We start from the raw sequence: 12,546 nt of genomic DNA on the forward strand, positions 1-12,546 counted from the left end.
TCTTTCTTGGAAAATCACTTGTCCTCACATAGACCATTGTGCAATTAAGAGAAGATGGGCAACAACAGTGTTTACCAGGTAACACTGAGGCCGCAACTCTCCGCTTTGCAATGAGGAAAATAAACTTTCCCAGGAAGCCTCAATATACATGGCGACGAAGCAGAATATTCCCCTGGCGTTTCTGACTCTCTTACTGCACATGCAGTGGACACGATGGACCATGACATTGGTAACCATTGCCCTGCTGGGAGTCGTGATTGTGGTGTAAGGATATCAAGCTGATGCCTTAGTGGGGCCTAGGTGGCAATGTTTCTCTGCAATACCTCTCAGTTAAGGCAAACCCTGTAATTTTTGAAGCTGGACGTGAAGTGTAGGTGCTGATTGAGGCAGACAGACTTCACGGATTAGTTCCCAGAAGCAAGGGTAGGCTAATTGTGCTTTTCAGTGCAGCTCAGGTTTCCTCAAGAATGTAGACACGCTTTTCATGAAGGAAGGCATGGAACGTTGATAACGGTGTTGCTTTCAAGCTATCGCAATCTAGGTGTGTAACCAACGAAGTCCTTCACTGCCCATCACTTGGCATCTAGTTGTTCCCAACGGTAGACTGCTCACAACCGCCCAAAGACACAGGCAGTCCTTTTAGTACGTTTCAAAACCTAGTGCAGAACCGCGAGCCAAAAGAGACCGGATATGCTTCCTAGAGTTCAAGAACCACAGGCACTAAGGTTGCATGGAACCCGTTGAATGCCTACCTCTGTCATGAGAAAAGCTGAACGTAAACTTGAGGCTAGATGTCCCATGGGGTTGGCCCATTCCCTGAAGATTCCCGAGGGATGAGCCACTACCAAGGAATGGCAACCTCCAAGTTTCTTTCCTAGAAACTCTCGTCATCACAATGGCAAATGTGCTATGAAGGGAAGATGTGCAAGTATAGTGTTTCTCAGGGAGAATTGAGCCTGCAACTCTCTAAATCCCAAGGAGGTAAATAAAGTATCCCTTCATGCCTTATGTTCAGAAGGGACCACCGAACATTGACCTGCTCTTTCTTTCTCGATTTTGTACCTCCATGGTGCGTTAGAAGGGAGATACTTGAGTTGTTTCAACTTACCACATTCTAGAGGTTTAACAAAAGAAGCCATTCACTGCCCTTTTTTGGCATAGAGTTGTCCTCCACTGAACGTCGCTCACAAGTCCCAGAAGAGACTGGCAGTCCCTCGTGTACATCTTAGATCCTAGTGCCCACTGGCGTGTCCTAAGGCATCAAAAAGGCTTCCTAGAGTAAAAGCACTGCTTTGACAAAAGCTGCATTGAACCTGCTGCCTGCTTACCATTGTGACGAGAAAAGCAGAACGTTAGAGTGAGGCCAGTCGTCCCATGCGCTCGGCATATTCACTAAAAGTTGCTGAGCGAGGAGCACCTAGCAGGAATTGAAAGGCAACGTTTGTTTCATGGAAAATCACTTCTCCTGAAAAGGCAATCCTGCAATGAGGAGAAGATGGGCAACTACACTGTTTATCAGGTAACACTGAGGCCACAAGTGTCGACATTCCAATGTGGAAAATCCACTTCCCATCAAGCCTCAATCTCCAAGGGGAGGACACAGCATCTTATGCTGCCGTTTCTGAGTACCTATTGGACATTCAGGTGACCAAGTAGACCTGTTAGTGAGTAAACTTTGCGATACAGGGAGTAGTGAGTGTGCTGAAGGGATTACAGAGTCATAGGTTAGTGAGGACTGGGTGTAAAATGGATCTCCGGAATACCTAGCTTTCAAGGGAAAACCTGTAATTTTTCAGGCTGCACTTAAAGTCCACTGGCTTGCCTGGGGTAGATTCCATCACGTGTGGGTTCCCAGAAGGAAGGGTAGGATCATTATATTTTTCGTGTGCTCGGGGATAGGCAGAAAAGCAGACACGTTTGGCACGAAGGAGTGAACAGAACGCTGATAGCTAGGTGTTTTCAAGGTGTCGCAATCTCGGCGTTTATCCAACGAAACCCTTCACTGCCCATGATTCGGCAACTAGCTGTTCCCAACGGTGCATTGCTCACAACGCCCCGAAGACACAGGCTGTCCTTTTTGTACGTATCAGATCTAGTGAAGACCCCCGAGTCCTAGGAGACCTGGAATGCTTCCCACAGCTCAACAACCACACTGAATAAGTCCACATGGTTTCTGCTGCATACCAACCTGTGACATGATACAAGAGGAATGTCAGCTTGAGGTTAATGGTCAAATGGGATCGCCAACTCACTGACGATTACTGAAGGGTGAGCAGCTACAAAAGAATGGCCACCTCCAAGTTTCCTTCCTAGAAACTCACTTGTCATCACAAAGCCATTTGTGCTATGAAGAGAACATGTGCAATTACAGTGTTTCTCAGGGAGAATTGAGCCCGACACGCTCTAAATCCCAAGGAGGAAAATAAAGCTTCCCTTCAAGCCTTATTTTCCAAAGTGCTCACAGAGCATTGACCCTGCTGTTTCGTTCTCATTTTGGCACCTCCAATGTGCTTACAAGTGAGATAGTTGAGTTGTTGCAACTTACCTCATTCTAGAGGTTTAGAAAAAGAAGCCCTTCACTGCCCATGACTCGGCATCTAGCTGTTGCCAAAGGTGCATTGCTCACAATTCCTCGAAAACACAGGCAGTCCTTCTTGTACGCTTCTCACCCTAGTGGAGACCCGCCAGTTTTCAGAGACCTGGAATGCTTCCTAAAGCTCAAGAACCACACTGAATAAGGCTACATGGATTCTGCTGCATGTCAACCTGTGGCATGATACAAGAGGAACGTTAGCTTGAGGCTGGTCGTCAAATAGGCTCGCCATTTCACTGAAGATTACCGAAGGGTGAGCACCTCCCAAACAATGGCAACCTCCAAGTTTCTTTCCTAGAAACTCACTTGTCATCACAAAGGCAATTGTGCTATGAAGAGAACATGTGCAACTACAGTGTTTCTCAGGGAGAATTGAGCCCGCAGCTCTCTAGATCCCAATGAGGAAAATAAAGTTTCCCTCCAAGCCTTATTTTCAAAAGGGCCTGCAGAGCATTGACCCTGTGGTTTCTTTCTCTGTTTTGAACCTCCAAGGTGCTTTAGACGGGAGATACTTGAGTTGTCTCAACTTGCAACAATCTAGACGTTTAACCAAAAAAGCCCTTCACTGCCCATGACTCAGCATCTAGCTGTTCCCAGTGCTGCATTGCTCACAAAGGCCCAAACACCCAGGCCGTCCTTCTTGTACGTTTCTCATCCTAGTGCAGACCTGCCAGTCCTAAGAGACCTGGAATGCTTCCAAGAGTTCAAGAACCACACTGAATAACGCTACATGGATTCTGCTGCATGCCAATCTGTGGGAGGATAGAAGAGGAACGTTAGCTTGAGGCTAAAGCTCAAACGGGTTCGCCAATTCACTGATGATTACCGAAGGATGATCATCTGCCAAGGAATAACAACCTCCAAGTCTCTTTCCTAGAAACTCACTTGTCATCACAAAGGCAACGGTGCTCTGAAGGGAACATGCGTAAGTACAGTGTTTCTCGGGTAGAATTGGGCCCAAAACTCTCGAAACCCCAATGAGGAAAATAAAGTTTCCCTTCAAGCCTTACCTTATTTTCGAAAGGGTCCGCAGAGCCTTGACCCTCCTATTTCTTTCCTTCTTTTGTACCACAAAGGTGCTTTAGAAGGGTGATACTTCAGTTGTTTCAATTTGCCACAATCTAAAGGTTTAACCAACGAAGCCCTTCACTGCCCATGACTCGGCATCTAGCTGTTCCCAACGCTACATTGCTCACAAAGGCCCAAACACACAGGCCGTCATTCTCGTACGTTTCTCATCCTAGTGAATACCCGCCAGTACTAAGAGACCTGGAATCCTTCCTAGAGCTCAAGGACCACACTGAATAAGATTCTGCTGCATGCCAATCTGTGTCATGACACAAGAGGAACGTTAGCTGTGGCTAGTGGTCAATGGGGTCGCCAATTCACTAAAGATTACTGAAGGATGAGCACCTACCAAAGAATGGCAACCTCCAAATTTCTTTCTTAGAAATTCTCTCGTCATCAAAAAGGGAATTGTGCCATGAAGGGACCATATGCAACTAGATTGTCTGTCAGTGAGAATTGACCCCGCAACTCTCTAAATCCCAATGAGGAAAATAAAGTTTCCCTTCAAGCCTTATATTCAAAAACGCCCACAGAGCATTGACCTTGCCGTTTCTTTCTCTGTTTTGTACTTCCAAGGTGCTTTAGAAGGGAGATACTTGAGTTGTTTCAACTGACTACGTTCTAGAGTTTAAGAAAGAAGCCCTTAAGCTCCCAGGACTCGGCATCTAGCTGTTCTCAATGCTGCACTGCTCACAACACCCCAAAGACACAGGCCATCCTTCTTGTACGTTGCTCATCCTAGTGCAGACCTGCCAGTATTAAGAGACCTGGAATGCTTCCCATAGCTCAGGAACCAACCTGAATGAGGCTACATGTATTCTGCTGCATGCCAACCTGTTGCTTCATAGCAGAGGAACGTTACCTTGAGGCTACTGGTCAAAAGGGTTCGCCAATTCACTGAAGATTACCGAAGGATGAGCACTTACCAAGGAACGGTAACCTCCAAGTTTCTTTCCTAGAAACTCACTTCTCATCACAAAGGCAATTGTGCTATGAATGGAACATGTGCAACTACAGTGTTTCTCAGGGAGAACTGAGCATGCAGCTCTGTAAATCCCAATGAGGAAAATAAAGTTTCCCTTCAAGCCTTATTTTCAAAAGGGCCAAAAGAGCATTGACCCTGCTGTTTCTTTCTCCATTTTGTACCTCCAAGGTGCTTTAGAAGGGAGATACTTGACTTGTTTCAACTTGCCACAATCTAGAGGTTTAACCAAAGAAGCCCTTCACTGCCCATGACTCGGCATCTAGCTGTTCCCAACGCTGCATTGCTCACAAAGGCCCAAACACCCAGGCCGTCCTTCTTGTGCGTTTCTCTGGCTGGTGCAGAACCGCTAGTACTGAGAGATCTGGAATCCTTCCTAGAGCCCAAGAACCACACTGAAGAAGGCTACATGGATTCTGCTGCATGCCAACCTGTGGCATGATACAAGAGGAACGTTAGCTTGAAGTTAGTGGTCAAAAGGGGTCGCCAATTCACTGTAGATTACCGAAGGATGAGCACCTACCAAGGAATGGCAAGCTCCAAGTTTCTTTCTTGGAAAATCACTTGTCCTCACATAGACCATTGTGCAATTAAGAGAAGATGGGCAACAACAGTGTTTACCAGGTAACACTGAGGCCGCAACTCTCCGCTTTGCAATGAGGAAAATAAACTTTCCCAGGAAGCCTCAATATACATGGCGACGAAGCAGAATATTCCCCTGGCGTTTCTGACTCTCTTACTGCACATGCAGTGGACACGATGGACCATGACATTGGTAACCATTGCCCTGCTGGGAGTCGTGATTGTGGTGTAAGGATATCAAGCTGATGCCTTAGTGGGGCCTAGGTGGCAATGTTTCTCTGCAATACCTCTCAGTTAAGGCAAACCCTGTAATTTTTGAAGCTGGACGTGAAGTGTAGGTGCTGATTGAGGCAGACAGACTTCACGGATTAGTTCCCAGAAGCAAGGGTAGGCTAATTGTGCTTTTCAGTGCAGCTCAGGTTTCCTCAAGAATGTAGACACGCTTTTCATGAAGGAAGGCATGGAACGTTGATAACGGTGTTGCTTTCAAGCTATCGCAATCTAGGTGTGTAACCAACGAAGTCCTTCACTGCCCATCACTTGGCATCTAGTTGTTCCCAACGGTAGACTGCTCACAACCGCCCAAAGACACAGGCAGTCCTTTTAGTACGTTTCAAAACCTAGTGCAGAACCGCGAGCCAAAAGAGACCGGATATGCTTCCTAGAGTTCAAGAACCACAGGCACTAAGGTTGCATGGAACCCGTTGAATGCCTACCTCTGTCATGAGAAAAGCTGAACGTAAACTTGAGGCTAGATGTCCCATGGGGTTGGCCCATTCCCTGAAGATTCCCGAGGGATGAGCCACTACCAAGGAATGGCAACCTCCAAGTTTCTTTCCTAGAAACTCTCGTCATCACAATGGCAAATGTGCTATGAAGGGAAGATGTGCAAGTATAGTGTTTCTCAGGGAGAATTGAGCCTGCAACTCTCTAAATCCCAAGGAGGTAAATAAAGTATCCCTTCATGCCTTATGTTCAGAAGGGACCACCGAACATTGACCTGCTCTTTCTTTCTCGATTTTGTACCTCCATGGTGCGTTAGAAGGGAGATACTTGAGTTGTTTCAACTTACCACATTCTAGAGGTTTAACAAAAGAAGCCATTCACTGCCCTTTTTTGGCATAGAGTTGTCCTCCACTGAACGTCGCTCACAAGTCCCAGAAGAGACTGGCAGTCCCTCGTGTACATCTTAGATCCTAGTGCCCACTGGCGTGTCCTAAGGCATCAAAAAGGCTTCCTAGAGTAAAAGCACTGCTTTGACAAAAGCTGCATTGAACCTGCTGCCTGCTTACCATTGTGACGAGAAAAGCAGAACGTTAGAGTGAGGCCAGTCGTCCCATGCGCTCGGCATATTCACTAAAAGTTGCTGAGCGAGGAGCACCTAGCAGGAATTGAAAGGCAACGTTTGTTTCATGGAAAATCACTTCTCCTGAAAAGGCAATCCTGCAATGAGGAGAAGATGGGCAACTACACTGTTTATCAGGTAACACTGAGGCCACAAGTGTCGACATTCCAATGTGGAAAATCCACTTCCCATCAAGCCTCAATCTCCAAGGGGAGGACACAGCATCTTATGCTGCCGTTTCTGAGTACCTATTGGACATTCAGGTGACCAAGTAGACCTGTTAGTGAGTAAACTTTGCGATACAGGGAGTAGTGAGTGTGCTGAAGGGATTACAGAGTCATAGGTTAGTGAGGACTGGGTGTAAAATGGATCTCCGGAATACCTAGCTTTCAAGGGAAAACCTGTAATTTTTCAGGCTGCACTTAAAGTCCACTGGCTTGCCTGGGGTAGATTCCATCACGTGTGGGTTCCCAGAAGGAAGGGTAGGATCATTATATTTTTCGTGTGCTCGGGGATAGGCAGAAAAGCAGACACGTTTGGCACGAAGGAGTGAACAGAACGCTGATAGCTAGGTGTTTTCAAGGTGTCGCAATCTCGGCGTTTATCCAACGAAACCCTTCACTGCCCATGATTCGGCAACTAGCTGTTCCCAACGGTGCATTGCTCACAACGCCCCGAAGACACAGGCTGTCCTTTTTGTACGTATCAGATCTAGTGAAGACCCCCGAGTCCTAGGAGACCTGGAATGCTTCCCACAGCTCAACAACCACACTGAATAAGTCCACATGGTTTCTGCTGCATACCAACCTGTGACATGATACAAGAGGAATGTCAGCTTGAGGTTAATGGTCAAATGGGATCGCCAACTCACTGACGATTACTGAAGGGTGAGCAGCTACAAAAGAATGGCCACCTCCAAGTTTCCTTCCTAGAAACTCACTTGTCATCACAAAGCCATTTGTGCTATGAAGAGAACATGTGCAATTACAGTGTTTCTCAGGGAGAATTGAGCCCGACACGCTCTAAATCCCAAGGAGGTAAATAAAGCTTCCCTTCAAGCCTTATTTTCCAAAGTGCTCACAGAGCATTGACCCTGCTGTTTCGTTCTCATTTTGGCACCTCCAATGTGCTTACAAGTGAGATAGTTGAGTTGTTGCAACTTACCTCATTCTAGAGGTTTAGAAAAAGAAGCCCTTCACTGCCCATGACTCGGCATCTAGCTGTTGCCAAAGGTGCATTGCTCACAATTCCTCGAAAACACAGGCAGTCCTTCTTGTACGCTTCTCACCCTAGTGGAGACCCGCCAGTTTTCAGAGACCTGGAATGCTTCCTAAAGCTCAAGAACCACACTGAATAAGGCTACATGGATTCTGCTGCATGTCAACCTGTGGCATGATACAAGAGGAACGTTAGCTTGAGGCTGGTCGTCAAATAGGCTCGCCATTTCACTGAAGATTACCGAAGGGTGAGCACCTCCCAAACAATGGCAACCTCCAAGTTTCTTTCCTAGAAACTCACTTGTCATCACAAAGGCAATTGTGCTATGAAGAGAACATGTGCAACTACAGTGTTTCTCAGGGAGAATTGAGCCCGCAGCTCTCTAGATCCCAATGAGGAAAATAAAGTTTCCCTCCAAGCCTTATTTTCAAAAGGGCCTGCAGAGCATTGACCCTGTGGTTTCTTTCTCTGTTTTGAACCTCCAAGGTGCTTTAGACGGGAGATACTTGAGTTGTCTCAACTTGCAACAATCTAGACGTTTAACCAAAAAAGCCCTTCACTGCCCATGACTCAGCATCTAGCTGTTCCCAGTGCTGCATTGCTCACAAAGGCCCAAACACCCAGGCCGTCCTTCTTGTACGTTTCTCATCCTAGTGCAGACCTGCCAGTCCTAAGAGACCTGGAATGCTTCCAAGAGTTCAAGAACCACACTGAATAACGCTACATGGATTCTGCTGCATGCCAATCTGTGGGAGGATAGAAGAGGAACGTTAGCTTGAGGCTAAAGCTCAAACGGGTTCGCCAATTCACTGATGATTACCGAAGGATGATCATCTGCCAAGGAATAACAACCTCCAAGTCTCTTTCCTAGAAACTCACTTGTCATCACAAAGGCAACGGTGCTCTGAAGGGAACATGCGTAAGTACAGTGTTTCTCGGGTAGAATTGGGCCCAAAACTCTCGAAACCCCAATGAGGAAAATAAAGTTTCCCTTCAAGCCTTACCTTATTTTCGAAAGGGTCCGCAGAGCCTTGACCCTCCTATTTCTTTCCTTCTTTTGTACCACAAAGGTGCTTTAGAAGGGTGATACTTCAGTTGTTTCAATTTGCCACAATCTAAAGGTTTAACCAACGAAGCCCTTCACTGCCCATGACTCGGCATCTAGCTGTTCCCAACGCTACATTGCTCACAAAGGCCCAAACACACAGGCCGTCATTCTCGTACGTTTCTCATCCTAGTGAATACCCGCCAGTACTAAGAGACCTGGAATCCTTCCTAGAGCTCAAGGACCACACTGAATAAGATTCTGCTGCATGCCAATCTGTGTCATGACACAAGAGGAACGTTAGCTGTGGCTAGTGGTCAATGGGGTCGCCAATTCACTAAAGATTACTGAAGGATGAGCACCTACCAAAGAATGGCAACCTCCAAATTTCTTTCTTAGAAATTCTCTCGTCATCAAAAAGGGAATTGTGCCATGAAGGGACCATATGCAACTAGATTGTCTGTCAGTGAGAATTGACCCCGCAACTCTCTAAATCCCAATGAGGAAAATAAAGTTTCCCTTCAAGCCTTATATTCAAAAACGCCCACAGAGCATTGACCTTGCCGTTTCTTTCTCTGTTTTGTACTTCCAAGGTGCTTTAGAAGGGAGATACTTGAGTTGTTTCAACTGACTACGTTCTAGAGTTTAAGAAAGAAGCCCTTAAGCTCCCAGGACTCGGCATCTAGCTGTTCTCAATGCTGCACTGCTCACAACACCCCAAAGACACAGGCCATCCTTCTTGTACGTTGCTCATCCTAGTGCAGACCTGCCAGTATTAAGAGACCTGGAATGCTTCCCATAGCTCAGGAACCAACCTGAATGAGGCTACATGTATTCTGCTGCATGCCAACCTGTTGCTTGATAGCAGAGGAACGTTACCTTGAGGCTACTGGTCAAAAGGGTTCGCCAATTCACTGAAGATTACCGAAGGATGAGCACTTACCAAGGAACGGTAACCTCCAAGTTTCTTTCCTAGAAACTCACTTCTCATCACAAAGGCAATTGTGCTATGAATGGAACATGTGCAACTACAGTGTTTCTCAGGGAGAACTGAGCATGCAGCTCTGTAAATCCCAATGAGGAAAATAAAGTTTCCCTTCAAGCCTTATTTTCAAAAGGGCCAAAAGAGCATTGACCCTGCTGTTTCTTTCTCCATTTTGTACCTCCAAGGTGCTTTAGAAGGGAGATACTTGACTTGTTTCAACTTGCCACAATCTAGAGGTTTAACCAAAGAAGCCCTTCACTGCCCATGACTCGGCATCTAGCTGTTCCCAACGCTGCATTGCTCACAAAGGCCCAAACACCCAGGCCGTCCTTCTTGTGCGTTTCTCTGGCTGGTGCAGAACCGCTAGTACTGAGAGATCTGGAATCCTTCCTAGAGCCCAAGAACCACACTGAAGAAGGCTACATGGATTCTGCTGCATGCCAACCTGTGGCATGATACAAGAGGAACGTTAGCTTGAAGTTAGTGGTCAAAAGGGGTCGCCAATTCACTGTAGATTACCGAAGGATGAGCACCTACCAAGGAATGGCAAGCTCCAAGTTTCTTTCTTGGAAAATCACTTGTCCTCACATAGACCATTGTGCAATTAAGAGAAGATGGGCAACAACAGTGTTTACCAGGTAACACTGAGGCCGCAACTCTCCGCTTTGCAATGAGGAAAATAAACTTTCCCAGGAAGCCTCAATATACATGGCGACGAAGCAGAATATTCCCCTGGCGTTTCTGACTCTCTTACTGCACATGCAGTGGACACGATGGACCATGACATTGGTAACCATTGCCCTGCTGGGAGTCGTGATTGTGGTGTAAGGATATCAAGCTGATGCCTTAGTGGGGCCTAGGTGGCAATGTTTCTCTGCAATACCTCTCAGTTAAGGCAAACCCTGTAATTTTTGAAGCTGGACGTGAAGTGTAGGTGCTGATTGAGGCAGACAGACTTCACGGATTAGTTCCCAGAAGCAAGGGTAGGCTAATTGTGCTTTTCAGTGCAGCTCAGGTTTCCTCAAGAATGTAGACACGCTTTTCATGAAGGAAGGCATGGAACGTTGATAACGGTGTTGCTTTCAAGCTATCGCAATCTAGGTGTGTAACCAACGAAGTCCTTCACTGCCCATCACTTGGCATCTAGTTGTTCCCAACGGTAGACTGCTCACAACCGCCCAAAGACACAGGCAGTCCTTTTAGTACGTTTCAAAACCTAGTGCAGAACCGCGAGCCAAAAGAGACCGGATATGCTTCCTAGAGTTCAAGAACCACAGGCACTAAGGTTGCATGGAACCCGTTGAATGCCTACCTCTGTCATGAGAAAAGCTGAACGTAAACTTGAGGCTAGATGTCCCATGGGGTTGGCCCATTCCCTGAAGATTCCCGAGGGATGAGCCACTACCAAGGAATGGCAACCTCCAAGTTTCTTTCCTAGAAACTCTCGTCATCACAATGGCAAATGTGCTATGAAGGGAAGATGTGCAAGTATAGTGTTTCTCAGGGAGAATTGAGCCTGCAACTCTCTAAATCCCAAGGAGGTAAATAAAGTATCCCTTCATGCCTTATGTTCAGAAGGGACCACCGAACATTGACCTGCTCTTTCTTTCTCGATTTTGTACCTCCATGGTGCGTTAGAAGGGAGATACTTGAGTTGTTTCAACTTACCACATTCTAGAGGTTTAACAAAAGAAGCCATTCACTGCCCTTTTTTGGCATAGAGTTGTCCTCCACTGAACGTCGCTCACAAGTCCCAGAAGAGACTGGCAGTCCCTCGTGTACATCTTAGATCCTAGTGCCCACTGGCGTGTCCTAAGGCATCAAAAAGGCTTCCTAGAGTAAAAGCACTGCTTTGACAAAAGCTGCATTGAACCTGCTGCCTGCTTACCATTGTGACGAGAAAAGCAGAACGTTAGAGTGAGGCCAGTCGTCCCATGCGCTCGGCATATTCACTAAAAGTTGCTGAGCGAGGAGCACCTAGCAGGAATTGAAAGGCAACGTTTGTTTCATGGAAAATCACTTCTCCTGAAAAGGCAATCCTGCAATGAGGAGAAGATGGGCAACTACACTGTTTATCAGGTAACACTGAGGCCACAAGTGTCGACATTCCAATGTGGAAAATCCACTTCCCATCAAGCCTCAATCTCCAAGGGGAGGACACAGCATCTTATGCTGCCGTTTCTGAGTACCTATTGGACATTCAGGTGACCAAGTAGACCTGTTAGTGAGTAAACTTTGCGATACAGGGAGTAGTGAGTGTGCTGAAGGGATTACAGAGTCATAGGTTAGTGAGGACTGGGTGTAAAATGGATCTCCGGAATACCTAGCTTTCAAGGGAAAACCTGTAATTTTTCAGGCTGCACTTAAAGTCCACTGGCTTGCCTGGGGTAGATTCCATCACGTGTGGGTTCCCAGAAGGAAGGGTAGGATCATTATATTTTTCGTGTGCTCGGGGATAGGCAGAAAAGCAGACACGTTTGGCACGAAGGAGTGAACAGAACGCTGATAGCTAGGTGTTTTCAAGGTGTCGCAATCTCGGCGTTTATCCAACGAAACCCTTCACTGCCCATGATTCGGCAACTAGCTGTTCCCAACGGTGCATTGCTCACAACGCCCCGAAGACACAGGCTGTCCTTTTTGTACGTATCAGATCTAGTGAAGACCCCCGAGTCCTAGGAGACCTGGAATGCTTCCCACAGCTCAACAACCACACTGAATAAGTCCACAT

Source organism: Balaenoptera physalus, assembly GCF_965194825.1.
Source record: "Balaenoptera physalus genome assembly, chromosome: 11".
NCBI lineage: Eukaryota > Metazoa > Chordata > Mammalia > Artiodactyla > Balaenopteridae > Balaenoptera > Balaenoptera physalus.